Genomic DNA, 26,440 nt, shown 5'->3' with positions numbered 1-26,440 from the left:
TCACAAGCCATCATTGGCAATTTCCACTATCACAAACCCATTATGGTGATTTCAGAGAAAGAGCAACCTGCTCTAGAAACTTTTCCAAGAATACCAAAATACACAGGATAAATACAATCTGTACAGAACAACAGCAGTAGAAAAATAAAACAGTTTGGTTCACAACCAATATGATTCAGCAACAGCTAAAACTGGGTTAAAGCATTTTAAAATAAACTGAATGTGCACACTCATGGGTAAATAGAAAGCTTAATAATTTTTGTCTGTGAATTTATGGTAAATTTAAAAAGAAAATGTAAAATAGGGTGAAGATAATAGAAAGCTCAGAAACAGTTGATATACATACAGTTGCAAGTCCCTGCCATTTGACAAGTTGCTGCACATTAGGAGAGCAGACAATAAGATTATTTTTTACTCTCATTGCAGTTATTAAGCTGAGACAAAGTAATGGCAGTGGACAGAGATAGAGACAGAGTAAATGGAAAAGTTATAAATTCAATTTTTATGTCTAAATTATGTGACTACTGAGGCTTTTATTAGGAAATATCAGGCAGAGACAAGCAGACAATTGGAAAATTGATTGAGGCATCCACTTAAAAGTCTCGGCAATACAAGAGCTGACAACTCTGAAACAGGTTTTAGAATTCTAGATTTCTTCAACAAAATGGTAAAATAAAACTTTTGAAAACTGTGTGTGTGTGTGCTTTTTTCTGTGCATATACATAAGTATTTTAATTCCCTCTTTTATGACCAAGGAGTCTCACAGACCCATAGTGTTTAGATTCAGCTTTCAGAGATACTTTTCAAAATTTATGTTTGTTTTTTAAAACTTAAATTTCACTTCCAAAATTGTCATATAAATGCAGATTTGTATGTACAAGTTCCATTACTGACTGTGCAGATAGTAATGATAGAATAATGTGTGCAATAAATGAAAATTTGTCCATGTACAAATGGAGGTAACATTAAGGCCACTTTTAAAAGCATGATCACACTAAACATTTTTGGATGCTACTCAGTTATCACCATATCTTCAAACTCCTGCAGATTAACACCTGCCAAAACTGGAGCATTTCTTCCTTGGAATAGAGGATAACTCAAGTTCTTTTTCAGTTCAGCAAATATTCTTCTGGAAAAAAAAAATATTAAAAGGTACTGAAAATGAATACATCTAGATTTTTAATTCTCTAATTAAACAGTATGTTTATTTTTTTATCACAGACTCTTTGAGTATATGCATTTCCCTGACTCAGGAATCATGAACAAGGAGTAAGTACTGCACCTGAATGTTTGCCAACCTCTCTTTCCCAACCAATACTTCGCTGTTATTGCATTCAACTATTGATTATTGATGTTAGTTTTATGCTTCACTCATGCTAAGGATTACATGGCATCAGTCACAGTCTTTCCACATCTTCTAATCTGTTACTGCCCTCTACTTTTGCCTTTTCTGACACTGAAACTGCCATGTCCTACCTTATCTCCTCGTTCTCAAATCACCCCTCCATGATGATTTCTGAAGGGTGTCTTTAATTCCACTATACTTGCCTCTACACAAACTGAGTATAAACCTCTAAATACCAAGTATATAAACCTCACCTGTCTTTCTAGGAGGACATTTCAGGGTTTTTAAAGAAGGCTAAAGAGCCATCAGCCCCATGCAAGTCATGCATTGAGGGGATGTGTGGGAGGAAGTGAAATCACAGATTTCACACATGCAACTAAGGATCTTGCAATACCTGGGAAAAACAGATGTAGCACTCTAGACTCAGCTTGTAGGAACCTCTAGTAGGGCAAAAAGGTGAGGCTTGATTTTGAAGCCAGTTAAAACACATTGAATGCATGGCCAGACCCAAACTCATATAGAGATTCTGTAGCACATCCTAGCAGGGAATGCAAGCTTTCCAAATCCCACTCAGTGTGAAACACCACCTCCTGTGCTTCTTTTCAACTGGAGCCTTTGAACACAGAGTTTTTCAGAGCAATTCCAGAGTCATATATTAGTGGAGAGCTTAAGAATATGTTTTTAATAATCTGGAGCCAATGGACTTTTTCCATGTGTAAATAAGTGAACTTTAAAACTTTAAAATTATTACTGTGTATCACACTATCCCTAAAAATACTTCTCTTGTATAAACATCCAAAATTAACAACTCATCTGGGAGATGGACTCAATAACTTTTTACTTTCTTCATGTGTTTTTATTTTTTTCCTCTTGCATACTTCCCAAAATTTATGTCTGATTCTTGCAAAAATATTAAGACAGAAATGAGAGGCAAAGACTTAAAGGGACTTCTGTTTTGCTGTTGAGAGATTTTCCCCAAAGGAAATCTAATTGTCTAACAAGGTGACCCATCTTTCTTCTGCTATGAGGCATCTTGTCTTTTACCCACAATGAGTACCTGAACTTCTCAGGTTACCTCACTTTCACCACTTTCACTGCTATTGCATTGTTGTACAATGAATGCAATCCCTTTATCTTCATTTCAGAGTGGCTTTGCTTCTGGGTAGCATCACAAAATTACTGTCCATTTGCTGCACTTAGCCATCCCCACCCTCCTCTCTTCTGTAGCAAACATCTAAAGCACATTGACTCATACCAGCTGCCTGGAAGCGTGTGTGTTACATCAGGATTCAACAGCACACTCAGAAAGGAAATATTCAGCTCTGAAATATATTCCCTTTGCTGCAAAACAATTCACTTATAAGGAGCAGAGCACTTCATATGCTGCCAGGAATGTGTGTTTTATTTCAAAACATGTCTTAGGTAATTGAGAGCAATTACTAAAATTGACAAAGGGAAATAACTCCCCAAATCAGTCTTTTGTTTTAGATCCTTGTGTCTCAGATGTTAAAGCTTTACCTTCTTTCTCCTTTATATTTCTCATGCTTTATCCTTTGACTGTCTTTCCACATTGCCTCCTCTCCATGGGTTTTTTCACATTTCCTTCAGTGACCCCAAATGACAAGTCCACACCCCACAGGGCCTTCCTTTAAACACAATTTAATTCCTTGAACAGATCCTCTAAATACTAACATGAAAATGTATTTTTGACAGTTGGAAAGCTTTAATTTGACGTAATATGTAAGTGAACAAATCATGGAATGTTTGAGGTTGGAAAGTACATCTGAAAGTTGCCTTGTCCAGCCTCCCTGCTCAAGCAGCATCAGCTAGAACAACTTGTCCAGGGTTGTGTCCAGTTGAGTTCTGAATATCTTCATGGATAGAGACTATGAGAAAACTCTGGCAGTGCTTGACCACCCTCAGAGCAGGGAGTTTTTTTCTTGCATTTAAACAGAATTTCCTGTATTTTAGTCTGTGTCCATTGCCTCTTGTTCTGTCACTGCACATTACAGAGAAAAGCTTGGCTTCCCCTTCACTCCTCCTGTCAGGTATTTATGAACACTTGCAAGATCTCCCCAAGCCTTCTCTTTTACAGAGGGAGCAGTACCAGCTATCTCAGGCTCTCTTTGCATGAAAGAGACCAGTCCTCTGATCATCTTCATGGTCTTTTACTGGACCCACTCCAGCAAGTCCATCTTTTTCTTTTACCGGTTAGCCCCAAATTTCATACTCAAGGTGGGGCTTCACTGGTGCAGAGTCACCATCCTCAGCCTTGTTGGCAACACTGAGAATGCTCCTTGCCTTCTTTGCTGCCTCATGCTCAGCTTGGTGTCCAGCAGGACCCCTGGGTCCTTCTCTGCCAAGCTGCTTTCCAGCCTCAGCATGGGTTGGTGAATGGAGCTGTTTCTTCCCATATGCAGGAGTCTGCATTTCCCTTTCTTGAGCTTTGTGAGTTTCCTCTTTGCCCACGTCTCCATCCTGTCGAGGTCCCTCTGAATGACAGTACAACTGACTGCTGTTGACTACTGTACAACAACTCCTCCCAGCTTTCCATCTCCTGAAAAGAAATGGGTCAGTAATGAAGACATTAAACAGTATTGGCCCCAGTATCAACCCCTGTGCTACACCACTAGCAACTGTCCTCCAGCTGGAATTTGTGCCACTGATCACAACCCTTCAGGCCTGGCTTTCAGACAGTTTTCAATACTCTTTACTGACCACATGTCTAACTCACATTCAGCTTGTCTATGAGGGTGAATCATATGCACGTTCTATTATGCTGTAGCTCTTTTTTCCTATTATTTTCCCATTCTTCTAACATAATGTTAAAAGGGATGTATGTGTAAGCACATCCTGTACTTGCTTTAATGTCCCTGACATTCCCAGAGTGGGGCTTGATGAGCAATGCACCCTGTGATCGGTGTAGGGACTGTGCAGTTCAGGGAACAGTAATTTTGCTTCAAGTATTGAATTTTGCTGATTTGTAGTTTTCTTCCAGGAGCACAACCACATTTCACTTTTTTCATCTGGTGGTTTCAGGGAAGAACTGAAATTCACAGGGAACATAAAGGAGGCCATGAAATTTCCTGCTTAAAGGTTTGCAAAACCCTCAGGTTTAGCATGTCACAGAGGCTACACCAGAAGCCATACTTCAGATGTTATTTTTGGCAGCAGCAAGAGGTCATAGTTTGGGGAGGGTGTGGGGTTAGTGAAATCTTTTAAGGTATGGCACTCTTTCATTCAGACTTGGAACCATCAGTCAGAATCACCTCACAACGTTTCCATAGAGAGCAGGGGACCTGCAGCTTCTGCCTTGCACCCTAACTGGAATTATAAGGTTCTGTGAAAAAGGACTTCTTTCTGTAGAAAAGCTCAGCCTCTACTTCATTTTCTCCTGTGGTTATTTTTAGGCATCCTTGACACTAAGAAAATGTCTCTGCAGAAGCATCCTACAGCTACCATGACTTGTACAGAAACAGCTAACTCATCTTAAACTACACAGCTCACTACAGAGAGTAACATACCAAGAGCAGCTCACTGCTCGATGAAAGCAATCTCAGAGGATTTACCTCCATGAGCAGGAAAGCCTCTCAGTTCAAAACTAGCTCTAGCAGATTCACCTTGACTGAAGTCCCCCTGGTAACTAAATTAAAGTTATGGAGGCAGGTTTTATGCATGAAGTTGAATTTGTGCATGTGAAGGAGCACTGCCATAAAACCCAGTACAAATTTGTGTTCTGGCAGGTAACAGGGTTACCAGCTGATCAGCTGGTCAGCTCCTTACAGAAAAAAAAAAGGTTTGTGTATAATACCCAATATCAGGTAATGCTGTCTAAAAAATTATATCTATCTGCACTTGCAGATTTTTTTTCTTCTTCAGATGGGTAAGGGGACTGCTCAGGTTTAGCTAAATGAGAAGGCTTCATTAATATTCCTTCTATGAGCTATCACAAAAAACACACTTCATGTTTAAGGAAGTTAGACTTCAGTGGGACACTGGACTTACAAACAGAAAGGGACAAATGCAAATTCAAAAATTAAGGACTATTTCTGAGGTACTGACAAGTTTATATATACTTTGTTATAGCTTTTATAGATGTCAAATATGTAGCTAGACAGCTCTCTATCTGAGCTTACCCATGTTTTTTTTAACTGTGATCCTTGTGGGTCTCTTCCAACATAGGATATTCTATGATTCCATGACTGATCAGTGGCAGGACTCACCCAGTGTGGGTCTATAATTTTGAATGCTTGATAAAATCCAAAAAAAATGGTCATGTGTTAATTTACACCATGAGGTAAATACAGAAATGTATTGTATTCTGTAAATGTACAGAATGTATTCTGTAAATACAGAAATGTATTGATCACTGAATGAGCTACTGTAGTTCCTTCAGCTGGCAACAGAACACATGGCTGTGAACCTGCCCTGTATAACTCTGGTGGAAAAATCCCATATGTACAAAGTCACTTAGCATTTATCATATCAGAGTTATAGTCAGTAAAAAAATACAAAATAAGTGATGCACATGTTTTCTCTCCTATCATAAGAAAAATAAAAAGATATTCCCAAAACCTCTCAAAACCTTGCTCCAGTCAGTCCTCTGGTACAAAAGCAAAGACATAACCCATTATTCCTGATACTTTTAACTAACCACAAATGAAAACAATATCTCAAATGGAACTATCTTTGTACATATTAAATAACATCAAAGAGTACAAACAACCTTTGTGGTTGACCCTTCCACATACTCTCACAGTGCAGTACAGAAATGGGGTTAACACAGAGTTTCTGGAACAGTGCACCCATCCTCCTTTCTGTTTTTCGCTACATTTTCTCACAAAGCTGACCAGAGGGAAGGAACACACAGCTGCGATTACTCTCTTCAAGGTCTAATAACAGCCATGCAATATATCACTTTAAAATACATTTTTTTTAAATTAAGAAGTTGCCCTCGAGGCTGAAGACTGGTGAAATCTCCCATGTTAGATCAAACCACCACTTCTGGTGTCAGCAGCAGCCCCTGCTGCGACTGCTCCTTTGAAGTGCTCGCAGGTAGAGGCAGCTCAGCAGAGAATGCCCTGCTGTGCTAAACCAAGGAGCTTGAACCCAGAGATCTTATTTTCTGCTTGTTCTGGAAAAAATCCTGCAGAGCTGCAGGCATACAAATTCAAATAGGAGGGCTATAGGTGCATTAGAAATATTGCAATTGATTAAATGACATTTTGCATGGGAAAGGAGCTCAAATTTAAGCCAGGGTCTTTGTGCCTAAGTGTAACATAGCTATAAACTGAATTTCAACCTGTGTTTTAAAGCTGGTGGCTTACTTTTGCTGTGGGAGTGGGTTTTAACTACATCTGAGACTGAAGATGTGGCATCACCTGCCTCTAAAGTAAATTCAGAGATGTCTCTCTGCATTGAGAAACGGCTCTTCAAGTCAAGTTCCAACTAAGCTGCAGCAAATTTAAAGCCAGTGTTTTAAGACAGTGTATTTCTTTGTCTGCAGAGAGGAGCTTCAACCCCAGCTGTGAGTGCTTCAAAGGCATAGATTCCACAGCTGGTACTAGAGCTAGAATTAAGATGCCAGCTACAACATATGCTAGATTTTACGATTCAAAGTTTTTCATCATCATTTTTATCAATGTATACATTTTAATAAACTGGAAGTAATCTATAACACTAATTTGCAATTTTAAATACAGCTACACTCTAAATATTATTTAGATGAAGGAGACATTTTAGAATTTGTGAATTATTTACATTTTTCAGAGAGTATCCTTTTCAAAGGATCAGACATATATCTCCTGTAGTTTGGTAAGGTGCTGAAAGTAAGACTTGCCCTTATTAGCATATCTAGGTAGAACTTTCCTATGATCAGTCAAGGCCTCTGAAATATTTATGCTTTATACTGAGAAATTACTCCATATCCTAGCCAAGTACAATGTTCAAGCTGCAAAAAGGCCAGTGCTACTATATGGAAAGATGGCATTATTTCCCAGACTTTGTTCTGAAATAACTAAAACACTTCAAGCACACAGCTTGGCATGTGAAGGGAGAGCCAAGAGTGAGACTGCAGCTTTTACCACCCTGTAAGTGTGGCAAAGCAGGTGAGAACAGGCTCCTCATCACAGAGACTGTATCCAGGGGAAGCTTGGCTCACACTGGGGTAGAGGACAGATTTTATAATACTGCTTTAAAAAAATCCCACTGATACATTTTTAAATAGTATTTCCTAGATTAATCCACAGATCCACTCCTCTTATCCCTGACCCACAGATAATGTGGTTCCGCCGTTCTCCATCACCTGAGTTTGGAGCCTAAAGAAAGGATTTAGCAGTGGGCAAGGGGCACAATAGGAAAACTCCTGCTGGTCCATTGTCTGCAGGGTGTATTTAGCCAATAGGACTGGAAAAGTATCTTAAGTACAGGCTTTTTGGAGGCCATCAACTCCATTTTTAGTCAGGGTGTTTAGTTCATCTTAATTGAAGCCTTTGCCCTTTTATTTTTAATGAAAAATCTAAGTCAATAATTTACAGCCTTGCTTTGTAAAAAAAGGTCTCTTTTTAAAAATCCTTAATATTTTCTTGGTGAAACAGCTTTATTTGACTTTGTCTGAATCATTTCATAAATGAAGCATTCTAGTATATTTGGCTTTGTTTGTATTTTTCCTTTACTTCAAAATGAGATGAAAAGAGACAAAAATGTAGAGAATAAGATGAAATCAGGAGCAAAAGCTAAATTAAACTGTAGACAGCTTGAAGCTTCCTGAGAATCATTTCTGCATACTCATTACACCTCCCATTTCCTCCCTTCTCTAGGCAAGAGGCAACACTCCATTTTATTAGCCCACAATGAGAAGCAATGCAATGTCTGCTATCTGGCCAGGCTGGAATTAGTGTCAATTCAGCTGCTCTGTGCAAGAGACATTAAAGAGCATCTCTTGTTCCATACTGGGGTTTACATTTTGTCGGCAGCTATGAAGTTTTCCAGTCTTTAACAAGGGCAGCACAATGTCTTTGGAGGGATTATATGGTTGCCCTTTTCTTACTGCAACTTAAAGTATAATAGAGAACCACGGAGTAACTATAATGCTGTAATTAACTGGAGTGGCTCTGCTGATGTTATTAACCATGAGAGTATAATTCAAGTGGCTTCTGAATAGCCATAAAGCCCCAGGAGTGACATACAGCTCCATATTCACTTCATAACCATCTGTTATTATCAAAATATGTTGGATTTTCCAGTTTATGGTGAAAGTTTAAAAGTAATGCCTCTCTATGAGATGCTGGAAAATGCTTTTCTAGATGGTTCATAACTGGGGGAGTAGGCAAAAATTATAATACATTTGTACTAAATATTAGTTTTTCTTTTACTCTATCAGAGCAGAAATACTTTTATTTTACTCTGTCAGAAATACATGCTTGTAATTCTTATTATCCGTTTTTTCTTCCCCAGTGAAATATTCTTTTCCATTCTAATTCTTCATTCTGAGCAATTTATGAGCATCTGACATAACTGTAGCCTGCATTAGGGAGAAGTGGAAATCTCAGAGTTCAAAGTCATTATGACTCTCCCTGCCCTGTGGTGCAGAGTGAAGCTTGCACAAGTTGTCACAGCTTTATTAAGGTCAACATTCCAGTAACTGGTAGAGCATCTGATGCTCCTATGGTTTTGATCTGAACACACTCATGATTTCCTTCCCATCTGCTTTCCTTTGCATGTTAAATATTTATATTTCGAAAACTGTGTGCCTAGAATTTCACCTTTTAATTCACACACAAGTACTTAACAATTTTTAAGGTGCATATGCTATCTCTGGCTTCTGGGAAAGCAAGACAGGAACCATGGCTGGGAGGGCAGATTGAGTAGGCATCAATCCCCAAGTTTTTGGCAGAGAAATGGAATTTCCTGAATTTTTTTTTTTTGCTGCTTCCATTATTATATGCAATATCATTCTAATTCTATTTTTAGAAATTGAATAATTTTCAGGAAAAATTATTAATAACATTAAATGGGTCACAAGGAGCTAATAACCCAAAGGAATCCAATAAGCTGGGCAAGGTGAACTTGACCCCTTCCCTTTATCAGTAGTCTGGCCAAATGTCTCTAGCACAGGCCAGTATCCCTGGCTCTCTGCCAGGCCACTCTAGCTGTGTGGAAAGAGCTGGAGGCTGAGTAGAAAACAGTCAATAGAAGGGTGAATCCAGCCATGGGTGGGACGTGGAGATGGGGTTATGGAGCACTCTTTAAATTTGGGACACAATCAGATCTGGGACTGGAGTTTGAGTCTAAAGAAACCAGACCTTGTTTATCACAGGTCTCTGAAAGGTATTTGAGGTTAAGTGAATGCTGTTGCTGCTATGGACAACGAGTCTCTGTTGGTTTGAGGCTGTATTATAATTAGCACTAGAATCAGAGTTAGTGTAAAGTTCTCAGAGGGTAAGCAGTGAGAAGATGGCTGTATTGATGAATGACAGTGAGACCCAGAGGGACAACAAATGCACATCACCAAAGGTGACTTCACAAATGGATATGGTTTGCTGAGACACAGTAGTGTCTGGGGCAGAGGTGTGGGAATTAAATGAGCATGAATTGAGTTAAATATCATGGTCAATTTTATTGGACTGGTAGAGCTCAGATAAAAACTGTCCCAGGGGATGCAGAGCCAGGAGACAAGGGAATTGGTAGAGCTATCAGAGCAAGGGCTTTGCCAGGCAGTGATAGCCAGATTCAGCCCAGGGCCAAGACCAAACTCGTGGCAGTGAGGCAGGGGCAAGGCTAACATGGGAATTCAGGGTTCCATCTGATGGGGGTAGTAAGGGTCAGACTGTACTGTGGCTGCTGGGCAGGATCAAAATCATGCTGGGAAATCCTTTGTGGGTTGGGGTATCAATCAATAGGGTCCATGGACAGGCACTGGCATGGCCATGACTGAGTTGGAGCCTGGAATTTCTGAGAATTCATTGTGCAGGGCCTGACTGCCCCACTGGACTGAAAAGGGAATCCTGGGCCAGGAAGATGGGCTGGGCCAATGGCCCCGGGATTGGCTGCTCAGAGCCCTTAAGGACTTTAGTGCTCTCAGGGTCCTGACAGCAAATGATGAGTAGTGACAAGAGCTTCTGAACTACCTTTTAGGTTCAGAATTGGGGTGGAGGGTAAAGGCATAAATTTATGAGATAGCTTTAAGCTGTGCCAGATAAACCCCACAGAATCAGGATGTGGGCTGACAACAGCAGTATGGTGGTTAGGTCTATGAAAGGTTTAAGTCAAGTACAGTTAGAGTTAAGTTCCACTCAGGGAATAATATTTATTATAATATATATAATATATATTTGTATTATAGATAGAGAGGTAGATATAATTTATTATAAATAAATATAATAAAAGGTACCCTTTCTTTCCAGATCAGTGTAGGCTAGGATAAGAGCTGTGAATTAATGTAGTTGCCTGATGTGTTAAAGCACAGCAATGGAAAAAAAAAAAAAAAATGAAGATAAATTTCTTGAGTTTTTTACTTCTGGAAATGAACAGGAATAAATTGTAGATTGACCTAAAGCAAGGACAAAGGGTTTATCTAATCTTCTTCCTTCAGAAAAATAGATGGGGTTCTGTGTATGTGCCAACGGTCAATTCAGCATGGGCAAATACTGAATGTGGGTTCCCCTTCCAAAGAGGTTTTGGTTTAATTCACGTTATTGAGTGTTAGATATTACTAATAATATGCTTGAAGTTGAGACCAAAGTATCAGTCTTAGCAAATGTGTTGAACTAGATGGAAAATTATTCAGCCTTTCAGAGGACTTTCCTGAAGCCACCCCTTTGGGTACTCAATCACAGTAAAGCTGGCTGGGGTACAGGAGCACTGATCTTGGCACTGAGAGTAAATCAGCTGGTATCATTTTGATCACTCTCAGGGACAAGCAGCAGAGTCTGCACTTACACTGTGCCAGTGGGTTAGCTCAAAGTATGAGGGCATTATACAGGCAGTGAAAGACCTCTGAGTGTGATGTGTAACAGCCAAGGCAGAAGAGGATAAATGGTGCCTTCCTTTTGACTCTCCTGGGTGTCTTTCTCTAGGTTCTGTCCCATATTGTAATGGGAGAAAGAATACCAACAATAGTAATTTTGGGTGTACATTGAATGAAACTTTCATTTGTTGTAAACGGATTAAGTTTGAGTTAAAAGCCCAGCATAACTCTTCTCAGCTTTCACCAGACACTGGTGAAGTATCTTTTTTCCTCCAGTGAAGCCTATCAATTCTCATTTGAGTGACTTTCCCAGCAGAAGTTTCTATTTGCAGGCATTTTTCACACACTTCTTGACATTCAACCTTTCATTGTTTAATTTGGGACCGGAGGTAAGAGCTGGTTTTGTTTTGGTTTTTTTGCTAGCCATATAATCTGAACAGTGGATGCTAGGGATAGCTTTATTTCAAGTGTCATCTGTTAGCATTGTCAATCTAGTTCATTTTGCTGAATTCCTTCATTTGTTTGGAATGTACATCTACACACGTTCATACTAAAGTATTCTCCAGCATGCTAGAATAAGGGAATGCAGTAATGGTACCACTATTGAAGAAGGAAACCTGGAAAAGCAGTTTGCTCACAGTCCTGCTTTTTGACAGTCTTCTACTGCAAAGTAAATAAGTATATGAATCTGATCAAACCTTTTGAAATTTGGTGGGAATTTTCCCATAAACCTATTTGGCATTTATTAGATTATGAATGAAACTGATGATGGAATTATGTATCATTAATTTTCTGCCGTGAACTGCAGAAGCAATAGAGATGAAGCAGATTTTTTGAGAAAGTTATGACATAAAGTGAGCACTATTGGTTTTCACCAAGTAGTCTAATCACTGTACTCTCTCCAGATACAAAAACAGTACGTGTGCCCTGTGCTCCTCTATGCAATATCTGACAGCAACTAAAGATGTAAGAAATAAATACAAAAAATAAAAAGTAAATTATTACAGTTAACTGGAAGATATTAACTAGCCCAGTGTGGAGTCAAGCCCCATTCCCAGTCTAATTTCAAGACTATTTCATACACAAAGGATGGACAACTTGAGGACCGTTCAGGTTGTATCATCTTCAAATCCCCAGGCATCGCAGATAAACTATTTCTTTTAACAAACTTGTGCTGATCCTTTATGAAAATACTGTTATTTACAACAGTAAATATAGTAAATAGTTTGTGGTTCCCGGACTCTGTTTCTGTTGAATGGCCTTCATGAAGAGAAGAACTGAGACAAAGATTAAACATCAGGCGGCACTTAAAAGATGATTTAAGAAATCCTTCCTAAAAGTAGCATCGTGCTGCTTGTGAAACGTGTCTGGTTTTCATCTTACCAGTTCCCAGCATCAGGCACTTATTCACAAAGGCTTCCAAAACAGCAAGGGCTATTCCCCTCCAGTCCCCCTCCTTTAGCAAGCTTTCCAAGCAGACACCCAGCCATTCACTGAAGCACACATCTGCTGCTGTCAGGCAGCACCCACTGAAATCCCAGGAAGCCACGAGATGGGGAAGCCGGCAGCATGAGCAGGTACCCAGCCGTGACTTCTGTGGAATTTACTCAGAACTGTAAATTCTGAGGGTCACAAATGCGGTCAAAAGGGAGAAGAGGGTTAGTCTGGGATTAGTCAGAAACAGACACCAATTGCAATACAGGACAGGTCAAGAACATGAGCTTTCACTCCAAGATGGATAATTGAGAGGGAGGAAGGGAGAATTCTTCTGAAGCAGAAAACTTTTAGTTGTTTTTTTTATTTTCAGAGGCCCTTAGCTACAGCCAGAGAAAAGCTACTCTTCTGAACCATGAGTACTGACACTGAGTCAACAGCAGGTTAATTCAGCCTTGTAATTTATATTATAAAACCTCAGTCTGAGTAAAATGAATGTTTAAATATAATCTATTCAGCAAAATCTCTTCTTTTTCTCCCAAATGAAACATTTCTTACATTAGATTTTTCAGTGTGAGTTCAACAGATTGCTAAATCAAGATATCAAAATATTATGAAATTTACATATAATTAATACAGTTTTCCAGTCAGAAATCCCCTGCATAAACCACTGACTTATGATTTGTTGTTCTCCCTGAAGAACTTTGTGTTTAGGAAATGCCACTAGCTGTTTTCCTAAAAAAAAATACAATGAGGTAATTTAAAAACTGAAAAATAAAAAAATTAATTATTTTTATTTGTGTTTTGCTGATGATTCAAAAACTCCATCAATATGCTTATAAACAAAAGAAACAACTATGAAGGTCCTTGCTTGCTTTCATTTTTACTTGGAAGAATTACCACTATGCTTTCCTCTAATACAGCATGGAAACCATTCCTGTGGTAACACCTGGAGCAATCATTTCCATCCTCCCATAAACTGGAATTTATTGGCAACCTGTAAATACAGTATGACACTGTTGGATTCACAGATACTAAAAATGTGGATATAAGTTTAGAGGACAGTAGCTGTGGAGTGCTTCAGTGTCCCCTGATCTTTTCACTAGATACATATTTCTCTCCAACCTTGGGCAGGGTAATTTTATTCTCCCTGGATATTAAGAGCCATATTTTAAGCTATATTCTGTGTCTGTGAGGGAGGGATCAAGGACTTACATTATTACATTTATATGCAAATTAGTCCACCTTGACTCAGATAGAGTGAAATCAAATTAAAAGCTGCTTACCTGCTAGCTCCTTTCTGACAGCAGGTAGCAAGGAGGAGCAGAAATGGATTTTCTTCAAGTTCTACCTTGTTACTTGCCTGTCACGTGCAGTAGGTAGGCTCAGGTTGTTTTATGATTTGCTGTTGTAGAGAAGCAGCAAACCATCGACATAATGGGAATAAGGAGGGGGTTTTGATCCAGGCACTTTAAGTCAAATGTCTGCTGAAACAGTAGGCTTGCCCAGGGCTATGGGGCAGATTGCCAGACTCTGGCCTCTGGAATGTGCTAGGAAGAGCTACACATGTAATGAGAGCAGCCAGGGCAGTGCTGAGTCTCACAGAACCCCTGACGTTCTCTGGCACCGAGATACGGTATCATCTGCCTGACTTCTTGTTTGCTCCCAGGATGCTGCTCATCCACGGAACAGGGAGATAATAAATCTTCAGCTCCTCTGACTACCTAGGCTGGGATTCCTAGGTATTCCCTAGGTGAGTGGAAATAGTGGAAAACAAGAAGACTTTAGCTTCCTTTTTCACATGAAGCAGTCCCCAAAATGTCTGGCAGGTGGTAACTCCAAGATTTCAGGAGATTTAAGAAGTTAAATATTTTTCCCTCTGACTTCTCCAGGTGAAAAGGGATATGCACCCTTCATTACAAGATACAGGGACAGAGATAAAAAATAACTTGGTAGGTACTAACACAGAAAAAAGTCTGAAAACTGTACTGCTTATGAGGGAGACAAGAGAGAAAATAATTTAAAATACATACATGAACATTCAGAAAGACACACTGTCGGTGGAATTATCTTTAGATGGCATGTTTTCAAATTCCGTGTGTCTTCTGAGACTGCTTTTGTTACAAGGATCTTCATGAAAATTAAAACACATTTTCTGCCCATTCACACCTTTGCTCTTCATTCCAGAAGAAATCCTCTATGATTTAGATGTGAAATATCTCAAGGGTTTGCACAGAAGCCAGGGAATGCAAAAATTAGTGCAGTCATAGTGATGCACCCCTAAAACTCTACAAAGGGTTAATATCATCCCAAACAAATTCAGATGGAACATTTTAATTCAGTGACTTCCATTTCTATGATCACAAACCACCAGTGCTTCAAAAGCATCTTTTTTTTTACTGTTCTTATATTACTATAAACCACTTTACAAACATAAAGAATTCCCTCAGTCATGTCCACTCAGTTTAGTATTTACCTGCTTGGACTGAAAAATGTGAAAACCCTGTCCACATGATAGATTTGGTTCTTTTGTAGTCTTACTGATCTTCTCATAGAATACACGATTTTCAGTGAGTTTAGCAAAACTTACTGAGAGATAATTTTTATTCATTCTTAATAAGCATTTCTATTTCAAACCACTGCTTGCCTAATCTCTCTGCTCTATACTGTGCCATGGCAGAGCTGTTATTTTAGATAAGAAAGTGCTTGGCATAAGCAAGCACAGTAATATGAACAGTTTTACAGGTACCCAGGTCTCCCAGCAGCATTCTTTCAAGTGCCAAATATCTGTGGTTACCTTTCAGGTACCCACAGCCCCTGTCCTGCCTGACAACATCACTTCAGCCAGCCTGTCACTGCCTGACAAATTATCAGTAGCTCAGACTACAGGAACCTGACTAAATTTGGGTTGTCCTATGGTCCAGGAGTTTAACTGGATCATTCTTGTGAGTCCCTTCCAATATGCTGTGGACTCTGTAAAAGCAGGTTAGTCTCATTTATGGACTTGAGGTGAGAGATGTTATGCTTAAACAAGTACATATTATTAATTAAGCTATGACACTGCCTTGTGCAATGCATACCATTAGAGAAACATACAGGAAGGGTAATGCAAGGAGGGGGAAAGCTCATTGTTCATACCACTTTATTCAGAGGCAAAGTTTTCGTGACACACCTCCCCAGGAAATCTTTGCCATATGGTTCAGATTATATTGCAGCACTTGGCTTGAAATTACCCATACTACTCTGTTGCTGTGTGAATATGTTTTATCTGATTCAGTACAAAAGTTGTGGGAAGAAAACCATGCCAAACACTGAATCTTTTCCTGGCATTACTTTGCAAGGCGCGGTGTCATGCACCACAACAAAGACCAAGCAGTTTCAGAACAGCAATGGCTTAAAAGAAGTCTCTGTCATTATTTGCAATTGAGACTGAGTGAAACATTTTCCCCTCCTAAAAGATTGCAAGCTTTTGGTTTGAAACATGCCTTAGTAGAGTGGCAACCTTTACTTCATCCACAGGCTTTGTTCTCTTTTGCTCCCATCCAGTGCAGAGTCGCCTGGCTAAGATTCATTACAACATTTCCACTTGAGATGATATTTTAATACAAATAAAGAATATTCTGTGTATCCTAATTGTCAGCATGAATACCTGTACTAACCAGTGCTAGAGAAGTGGCATTTATAGCATATCCACCAAGGACTTGATTCCCTGTTAAAACTAGTTTCAATGTCTTCTACAATTTTGTATGCGGAACTAGGGTACTGCACCCTGTTCTGGAGTCCCCAGCACAGGGAGGACATGGACCTGCTGGAGTGAGCCCAGAGGAGGCCCCCAGGATGATCAGAGGGATGGAGAACCTCTCCCATAAGGAAAGGCTGACAGGATTGGGACTGTTCAGCCTGGAGAAGGCTTTGAGGTATCCTAATTGCAGCTGTCTAGTAGCTGATGGGAGCCTACAAGGAAGATGGAAAGAGACTTTTACAAGGGCATGTAAGAATAGGATGAGGGGAAATAACTTCAAACTGAAGACAGCAGGTTTAGATTAGATATTAGGAAGAAATTTTTTAATGTGAATGTAGTGAGACACTGAAATACAGTAAATATTTGTGGATGCCCTCTAAGAGTTGTGAATGCCTTCTAAGAGTTCAGGGTCAGGTTGGATGGGGTCCTGAACATCATGGTGTAGGGGAAGCTGTCCCTGCCCTCAGCAGGTTGGTTGGAACTAGATCATCTTTAAGGTCCTTTCCAATTCAAGCCAATCTATGATTATATGATTCTTGCAAGGAGTTGCCACTTTGCAGCTTGTTACTGCAGTTTGGTACTACAGTGCCTTGTTTCCATTTGACATTTCTAAAATCTGAATTTAACCAGTACAATAATTAATTGCTGTTCAAAATCTTTGTGTTTCTGTGGGGTTATATGAACAGATAGTGTGCTGATTGGTTTCTGTATTTACACATAGCATTTTACAGGTTGCCAGGGAAACCTAGAGCACTCTTTTAGGAAGAAGAGAATCCAAATTGATTGTGCCAATCATAAATTCTGAGTAGTTTTTCAAGTGGTCAGTTACATAATTTTGCTGAGATAATAGAGCTTTTAATATTTATTATTCTGTTGTTATTATTATGTTCTTAGCATTTACTTTAGGTAAAAGGAACAGAACAAGTGTCCTTCAACAGGGCACACTTGGAGGACTATAGTAGTTTAAATGTGGTAATCAGAAGAGCATCTGTTTTATGGAGTATTTATTGTAAGTCACAATAGTGAGTACAATGCTGCCATGGAAGATCTTACTACTGATTCATAAAACTGACCTTTAAAAGTTAAAATTAAAAAAAAAAGCTTCATTTTAGGGCAGTAGTTGGGATTATATCAAAGTGGTCAAGCCTTTTCCTTGGACCTCGGTGATATTTGTATGCCAGTGTCAAAACTGTGATCCTGAACCCCCTGTGATCGACTGAAAGGTCAAATGGCTCTTCCCTCCCTTCCTGTAATCCCTACCTGCTGATGTGCCTGCAGCAGGCTACCCATGGCTGGGGAAAGATGGAAAGCAAGTAAGGAAATCTGTGGGTTGAGACAGACACAGTTTAGTGAGTGAAGGAAAGAAAAAGAAAAAAAGCCTGAAACAAAACAAGTGGTATGAAGGCAATCCCTGAGCAGTGGCTGTTTTCCAAAAAGAATAAAAACCCCTCACTGGGATATTTTTAATTTTTTTTGTACTGAGCACATGCTGTGCAGTGTGGGATATCTCTGGGGTTAGCTGGGGTCAGCTGTGCCAGCTTTGTCCAATTCCAGCCTCTGCCCACCCCCAGCCTTCTCACTGGGAGGGCAGAACAGGAAAAAGAGAAAGCCTTGGTGCTGTGCAAGCACTGCTAACAACAGCCAAAGCACAGTCTGTTGTCAGCACTGTTCTGGTCACAGATCCACAGCACAGCACCCAACAGACTTCTCCCAGCACAATTAACTCCATCCCAGCCAGAGCCAGTACAGCAAAAATATCTGACATACGTAGGGAAGTAACTGTGCCTTTCCAAAACTCTCACACTGTCCTTCTGCATGTAGGTACAGCCTTCAGGAATAGAAATATTTGGGCTCACCTTTTGACCTTTTGGGAGATCCAAGCCCTCTTTGTGGATAGCACCCACAGAATGAGGACTGCAGGATATTCTGGTTAGAAGCCTTCACCACCTGCCCAGGCACTGTGCAGAAAACCTCCCCTCCTTTGTCAAAGCAAACTGTAGGGAAGATCCAAGGGGTGCAGGTGCCCAGCTGGGGTACAGGAGCCCACCCTGGGCTCCTGCACCTCTTTTCTTTCAGTGGAGAACTAAGCAAGACACAGAAATGATCACAGTACAAAGCTACATACCTTCTCTGACTACTAGATTATTTAATACAAAGGATGGTGGATAGCTATCCCTCGTGTTTCCTGAGGAAAGCGTCTGCCTGATGCTCCCAGCTGTGTACTGCAAGCACCTCCTCTGCAGCCTGAGCAGACTCCAAGATTCATTTCAGGCAGCTGCTCTTTGCTAGCTCGAGGCAGCTCTGTTCAGCAAGCTTGAGATTTCAGACCCTGCTTTGAGGTGGGCACCAGCTGAAGAAGTTCAAGATCTGAAAATGACCTCATGAGCAACATCTCAGGCCAGGCAGGATATACCCAGGCACCCAAAACAGAAAGGCACACGTGTTCAGCCAACTTTGAAATCCAAGCTTGTCTTCAAGAGTGACCTAGGCCAATCAAGCCATGTTCATACTCTCGTACTTGCAAGTACCATTTTCAAAAGTAAACTCTCTTCTGTGTAATTCCCTAGAAGTTTTTGGCTATGTTAACTGTTGTTTGATTTAAACTATTTCAAAGTTACTTCTGCCCTCCTGACTGCAGTTTTGCTTAATCTGGGCCACAGCAGATGTGGCTAAAACCTCCTCCCAGCCCAAACCCCCCTATTAAGTAAGAGCATCTATAGATAAAGATGTGACCAGAAGACAAAATGAACAGTACAATATTCATTTTGTGCACTTTCAAACCACTGTGTAGTTGAAGGACCCTGTGATTGCCAAGTGCCCCCAAGTCCAATGACACTGACATGTGTGGTGCACATACCACCTTTAGCAGCTGTTTCAGGAAACAGGATGGTTTCTGAATGAGAGCATCCCTTAATAGTCACCCTGGAAACAATTTATTTAGAAAACAGCTTTGAGCCTTGGATTCTGCTAAAATCAGAGTGCTAAACAGTATGATCTTTTTGTTGTATTAAGTAGCCCATAAAATATAGTACTGACCTCTTTCAATAGTAGTAATTGAAATGCAAATATGAAATACAAATGTGGTTTGTATTTCCACAGACCTGAGAGGTGCCTGTTTTTCAAACTGGGGACTGGCCCCATTTAGATGCCTACAGTCAGCACAGAGTTGCATGCTCCATGATTTATTCCTTTCCCTCAAGAAAAGCTCCTTTTACCTTCAGCTAGTTATTTTATCCCCATTTTTCAGTTGTATCCACCTATTTTCCCTTGGTTTATGCATTCTTTGGACAGGGACTAATTTTACAATTGTGACTCATCTGTCACAGGAGGTCTGTTCTATGATAGGAGCTCTCAAACATATCTGCAAAACCAAATAAATATGCAAATAACAAAATAAGAAACAATAAAACCAAATAACCAAAATAATGCTTAAGCAATAAGGAATTGCTTCTGGATATTTTGGGCCAGTTTAGGCCATTTACAGTCTATCATGAAGAAGGATTTGACATGAATATAGCAGGGCCTTTGCAATGTAGCAACTGATTGAACAAAACATCAGGCAATATTTCAGTGTTACACACAAAGTATTGCAGTCAGAGGAGAGCTGGTAAATATGATCACTACTTTTTATTGTTTCACTGTTGACAGAGAAGAAAAGAGAGAATATCAAAATAAAAGGAAATGGACTTTTGTCTCTTTTAATCATCTGTACTTAGCCTTTATTCCTAGCAAGTAACATTTACTCTGGTAACAAACCCCTTAAATGTTGTGAAATAAATAAACTTTCAAATGGAGTGTCTTAAAATTTAACTACTAATTTCATGGCTCTTAGAAATTATAGGATTTTTCAAACTTTTATACAACCAATTTATCATAAATTAATCATAATATTGCAACGGAATAATCAAGATGAATTCAGTAGGCTTTAATGTAAATGTAATTTCTATTTCTGTAGGTGCTCCATGACAATTGGTGTGCATTTAAATATGAGTCAATTATCACCTAAAATTAAGTCTATCCTCACTTTTTCTCCCCAGTGTATCTTCTGACCATATATAATGTAACTTGGATCTTGAGAGGAATGGGTATTGCTGCTCTGTCTCTGCCACTATGTTGTACTATCACAAACACACAACTTAGGATTTTGAATCTGGTCAGACTGGTATGAGTATCATAAATGGAAAAACTTATAGAACATACCCAGCTAAAATAAATTCTACATTTTCTTTAAGTAAAAAGAGGTGAAAGTGTCCTAAATTGCATTAAAAAAAAAAAAAATCCCTATTTTTGCAGGAGGAAACAATGTTGCTGTAGTGTTGACCAGAGAATGAAGAAAATCCTGTGAAAACGCTTTGGCCCTTTAATTAGATAGGGTGATTTTAAAAAATAGCATAGCAGTATTTTAAAGCACAAATGGTGAAAAATACTTCTCTTTAAGCAAGGTCAGGATTTTATTAACACAGAACATTGAAAAGGTCCTAAATGTCCTCATGGTCTCAGCCATGATAAGTTTCTGATAAATCCTAAGCCAACCATGCTACTAGTTACCATTAACATGTACGTAGTTCTGATGACTCCTAGAGACAGCAGTAAAACATCAGTGCTGCATCTCACACAGACACAAAAACTACCAAACAAACTGAAGTAGTTCCCTGCTGCAGGCAAAGGAGAACCTGCAGAGGGTCACTCTGTAGGTGAATGTTGGGAAATTTGCTGCAGGAAGGGGAAGGGAGGGATGAAGCAAATTCAAACACACAAAAATGATGTTCATTGTATGTATAATACTCATGAAACAGCCTTTTGCATTTGTAGTACAGACTGCCTTGGGGGAGCTGGAGGAAGAGTTTTGCAAGGAATGAAACTGTTCTTTTAAAAGTCAGAAAAATTACACATGAACGATAAAGAGCAGTGAGATGACAGAAATCAGTTACCTGTTCATATTCCACATGCTCCAGAGACATATCACTGCAGTACAGATTTAACCACTTAACCAAAATCTCTATAGCTATAGCAACTGCTCAAGCATACTTCTGCTAAATCCACAGCTGAAAACGAACATATCTTGCCATTCTTCTTAAATTTGCATCTTTGCATTTATGCCCATTAGTATTTCCATAATAAACTGTCTAATATGACACTTAGAAAAAGTCATTAGCAATGTGTGCATTTAAATATTGATTAAAGTGTTTGGGGGGATGGTTTTGTTTATTTGTTTGTTTCAAATAGGTTGGAGCATGTTTGTAAAGAAAACCTGAAACCTGATTTGGCAACACTGATTATAAGATCTATCATTTAAATGAGTTTGGGTAGGTCCAAAAAAACATGACCATCTGCAGGAATTATTTGTGAGATATTCCTAACTCTTTTTGCTGAAAACACTGAAATGTCTAGTAGTCAAAAGGTTAAAGTAGAAATCATCTCAGTTTTTGTTTCAAGGATTTATAAATCAGTATTATTTCACCTGAGTAAAATAAGGAGTTCTGTTTCTAAGAAAGGCTCAAGAGCAATCAGAAGCAGAGAGGCCAAGAGAACTGAGCTCTGTTGTTTTGGCAGCTACACCACTGCTGTTTAGCAACTATTTTACCAGCAATAGAGATCTTGGATAGGTGCCCCTGGGTTTTAATTCCTATTCAGTTGAATTCAATAAGTACCCTATTTTAATGTAACCAAAACAGTGGACACAGGAATTCAGTTTCCAGCTTTTCATTCCCTCAGCAGGAAAGCGTTGTTCTTTTTTCCAAATAGCTGGGAAAAAAAAAAAAAATCGGGAAAATATTCAGAGAATGAAAATGTTTGAGGTAGAGAAGAGGGTAATCATTTACATATGTGCATTGAAAAGTTTTGAAAATTAGTTTTGGAGCTCAGCTTGCACTTGCATTTCTTACCCACTTATTATTGCTCTCTAACAGCAAACTTTTTTTCTGAGCCAACAGAAAAACAGTAGAATATCACCCAGCAGACACAAACATCAGGAAAAGAGTGTTGCCAAAAAACAAGTAAGTAAATGAACTACTTTTAAAATCACGGATAAGTAACATAAATAGAAGTTTCATTATTGATATGTCCATGCTATTGTCTCACTCTACTCCAGTACACTCTTGTGTGGTTTACACTTGCTCACTGAACAGGAAACCACTCAGCTTCCCCCTGTGCTTAAAAGGTGCTGCTAACCTAAATTATTTTGTAATTGTAAGAGTGGGTAGCTGAAACTCAGAGGTCTGTGGTGACATTTCCCAAACTTCAGGCAATTCCAAGGGGGGATGCTTAGATATGGATAAAGTGAGCGTGCATTAATGCAGTCTTAATGTGATCTCTGGCCACATCTTCATTGCAAAATAACTTTTGATGCTGCTTCTGAATACTAAATACTGCTACTGCAATGATCCACAAATGTTGCTGGACAGGCTGATACAGAGCTACAGTCCAGTGGGTAAAGAGGGTCGTGGTGAGAGAACCAACACCAGAATAAAGCTTATGTGGTTCTTCCTCACCCAATATATCTCATATATTCTCCATGGCAGAGCAATAACAGGATGGAAGAATATCACATCAGGACTAGGGGAAGTGTTATACTTGTTTGGCAGAATGGGAAGGGAGCCATGTGAAGTGGCACAGCTGCATGCAGATAGAGTTTTAGCTCCTCTCTCCCTAAGGAAACTCATCCCTCCACCAATACACCGAATATCCTAAAGCAGCAATAAGGCTGTTACAATATTTATGCCTAAAACGAATGTTTGCAAAATGAGTAGAGCTCTCTGCAACAAACTTGGAGCTGTAAGTGAACAAAAATATATGGTTAGACCCAAGATCATTGAATTTCCAAATCCGCCAAGTCATTTCTCAAATGTACTTATTATCCTTGCAACTTTCACTCATTAATTTAAACTGGACCCTTTGTTTCATAGAACAGTGGAAATTTCTAATGTTTAATTAAGTGTATTTTTTTTCTTTTTTTATGCATTTAGATCTTGCCCAAACATACATGAAGTAATGAAACCAAATGTACATCCAAAAGGTAAAATTCTTTCCCTGCTGAAAAAGGAAGTACTATAGCATGTCTGTGTAGCCTACTGCTTACACAGTAAAAGTCTGTGACAGATCTGAACATTTTAATATCATAAACATTAAAGTGAATTGGCAGAATAAATGAAAAGTAATGGATACCCATTAAGGGGATACCCACTAATGCAGACAACAAAAACTTCCACTGTGCCCAGAAAATGTTTGGTTTTATGATGGTATACACTGCAAAAAGCCAGGAATAAATTATTCTCTTGATGCAGACTGAAAACATTACTTTGGGCTGATGGCATCTAGAAAGGAACTGAGGGAACTTCCTTTTTCTGTCTGCTGCCACCTTTGAAGGTCTCCTCTTTTTGCTGTTTGCTGTTCCAAAACAACAAGACAATGACATAGGATCTCTAAATCTGTTTTCATGACAGATTATGGTCAGTAGCAAGCATGTGTTTGAACTACATTAATTTCAAAAGTAAAACACTGCACTAATTTAAATTGCTCATAAATGACACTGCAGTTCCCAACTGTAGATGAGCTGAGACATTTAAAGCAAAGCTTATAAAATTATTTAACTAAAAAGTGGCACAACTAGCCAGATAAATTTATTTTATGTACCATATGTATATAGTGTTATGTGAAGTTTGCTTAAATGCATTCAATATCCATATAATATAGACGATTTAGACTTAGGTCTGGAAAAAGCAGTTCTGGGGAAAATAAAACCCAGCAATCTATCATCTAACTGTAAATCTTTTATTGTCTATGGATAGCTGGCCTTAGCCCAAATGCCCACCATAACTGGCATTTATTCACATGCCTTTTTCACATCTCTGAAGTGAAACCTGCCTAATCTTTTACTTGGTACTCTAATTAAACCTTTATTATTCAGGAAGCTTATTTATCTAGCCCCTCTATAGGCTTAAGGAAGATGCCTGTACACCTGAACAGGAAAAGGTTTTGCATGATAATTTTTGGCAAGGCAGTATAAAAGTGACTCTGAAAATGTCTATGCAGTTCTTCCTTGCAGCATTTCCAGCTTCAGGATTTTTTCCTACTGATCCCTGTCAGGATCACAGGGTTTATTAAATCACAATCCACAATTCTTTATTGCTTTCAGCCACTGGCTGAAAGACCACAGTGACTAAAAAAACCCACTGTGCACTGATAGATTCAGAGAAGCCAATGGGAACAGATTTGCCTTCTGCTTTCCCACTTAAAGAGCTATATTTTTGATGCTGGTACAAATTCCTACCTAACCTGTCACCCTTTTAAACAAAACTTTTTTAGGTCATCATGAAAAGTCAAGGTTGCCACAAATACGCACACTCTTTCATTCTATTGCAAATTAAAGACAAGATAATTTTTTCCATTTTGTCCTTTGACAAGCATTCTCTGTCAACTGGCAGAAACACACCCACATGAATGCCACAGAAATATAACAACTTACTATTATTATAAGTGATAGTCTCTATTTCTCATTTTTACAGGCAATGCAGCAAAGCAACGAAAAATTTTCAGACTGAATAAAACATGATGAGTCCCTGTAGCTTGAGGAGACTCTAGCCTGTGCCAGCTTTAGATCTTTAGCTTGTAGTGAAAAAAATTATGCCAGAAGGCCCAGCTGATTGCAGCTACCTGGCACAAAGACTCTGCCCTCTTTCATCCTTGTTCAACAGCCAGTGCAGCAAAAGCCAGAAAATTTGAAGATGTCTCTGCTCATTGCTGGTGGGTTGGCCTAGATGACCTTTAAAGGTCCTTACCAACCCAAATTAGCCTACAGTTCTATAAAAAACTGACTGTTCCAGCAAGATAGATAGATAGATAGATAGATAGATAGATAGATGATAGATAGATAGATAGATAGATAGATAGATAGATAGATAGATAGATAGACAGATAGATAGATAGATAGATGGATAACAGCAGAAATAGCCTCCCCTTAGGTATTTAGCTTCTACGACAGTATCTCACCTGGACAGTGTGCAGTACTTCTCATTCTGAAGGCCTGACATGTACAGCAAGGCTTACAGAGTGAAATATTCATCTTCATTATGAAAGCTATATTCTTTAATATCAGGAAGAATGTTTTCTCACTGGTTTTCACTCCTCAGCTAGCACAGAGCAAATATTTGGGCAGATACCTTACAAAGAGGGCAGACCCATGGAAAAGCAGCACCAGTGCTGCTCCCTTCACTGCTCCAGTGCAAAGGAGGCCTAGGAAGAAAGGAGGCGGATGGAGTTCATCCCAACTCCAGTGATTCATGCATTACAGAAGAGACGATAAACTGACCTGGACATCAAATTGTAAACTAATATTGGATAGCAATACATCACCCCAAAGGCTTATGTCAAACAGTCCCCTTTTAGCATTAAGCCATGAAATGCATGGGCAATAGCATTGACGTTTACCACTGTTATTAATTTTTTACTGTTGAGGATAAAACAACCATGCTTCTTTTATGAACAGAAGTACAAAGGCTGCAAATTAAGACACTGTCTTTTTTATCATTATCCTGGTACCACCTTTAACTAGGCTTACTTCTGATTAGCACCAGTATAACTAAACAGAAAATCAGACAAGTAGCTTGCATGAATAAGTCTCATTCCCTGTAACCCATTAATGCTCCTCTGAGAAGAGATTAAGGTACTACATATATTGAATAAATGAACGTTCAATGCCATCTGCTGGGGTATATAAAAATATGCAATACCAGGCTCACAGAAGGAGAGCAACATGTAAAAAAGGTGTTTAGGCAGAAAATTGCTTCTTACAAAACACAGCTGTAAGGGAGGGCTGTGGGATGCTGGCTGTCCTTAATACCATTTCAGCCTTTCAGCCAGACAAGAAGTAGTTCTGGTTTTAACTCTCTCCTTAGCATAAAAGTATTTCAGTGCACAATTATCCCTTTTTTTCTAAGCATTACAACATGCTGTA

At 39.1% G+C, this 26,440-nt stretch overlaps 1 protein-coding gene across 1 annotated transcript in view; it reads right to left on the bottom strand.

Moving 5' to 3' along the window:
• Nucleotides 1-2,729: 2,729 nt before the first annotated feature.
• Nucleotides 2,730-26,440, bottom strand: part of ZNF518B (zinc finger protein 518B) — a 65,767-nt gene continuing 42,056 nt past the window's right edge. The window contains exon 5 of the transcript XR_015286799.1: nt 2,730-3,902. The gene's annotated coding sequence lies outside the window, so the exon portion shown is untranslated. The remainder of the gene's footprint in view (nt 3,903-26,440) is intronic.

This window comes from Cyanistes caeruleus, chromosome 5, assembly GCF_971803275.1.
Source record: "Cyanistes caeruleus chromosome 5, bCyaCae1.hap1.1, whole genome shotgun sequence".
Classification (NCBI taxonomy): Eukaryota; Metazoa; Chordata; class Aves; order Passeriformes; family Paridae; genus Cyanistes; species Cyanistes caeruleus.
Note: the sequence above shows the minus strand (reverse complement) of the source record. Positions and strands in the feature narration are given on the sequence as shown.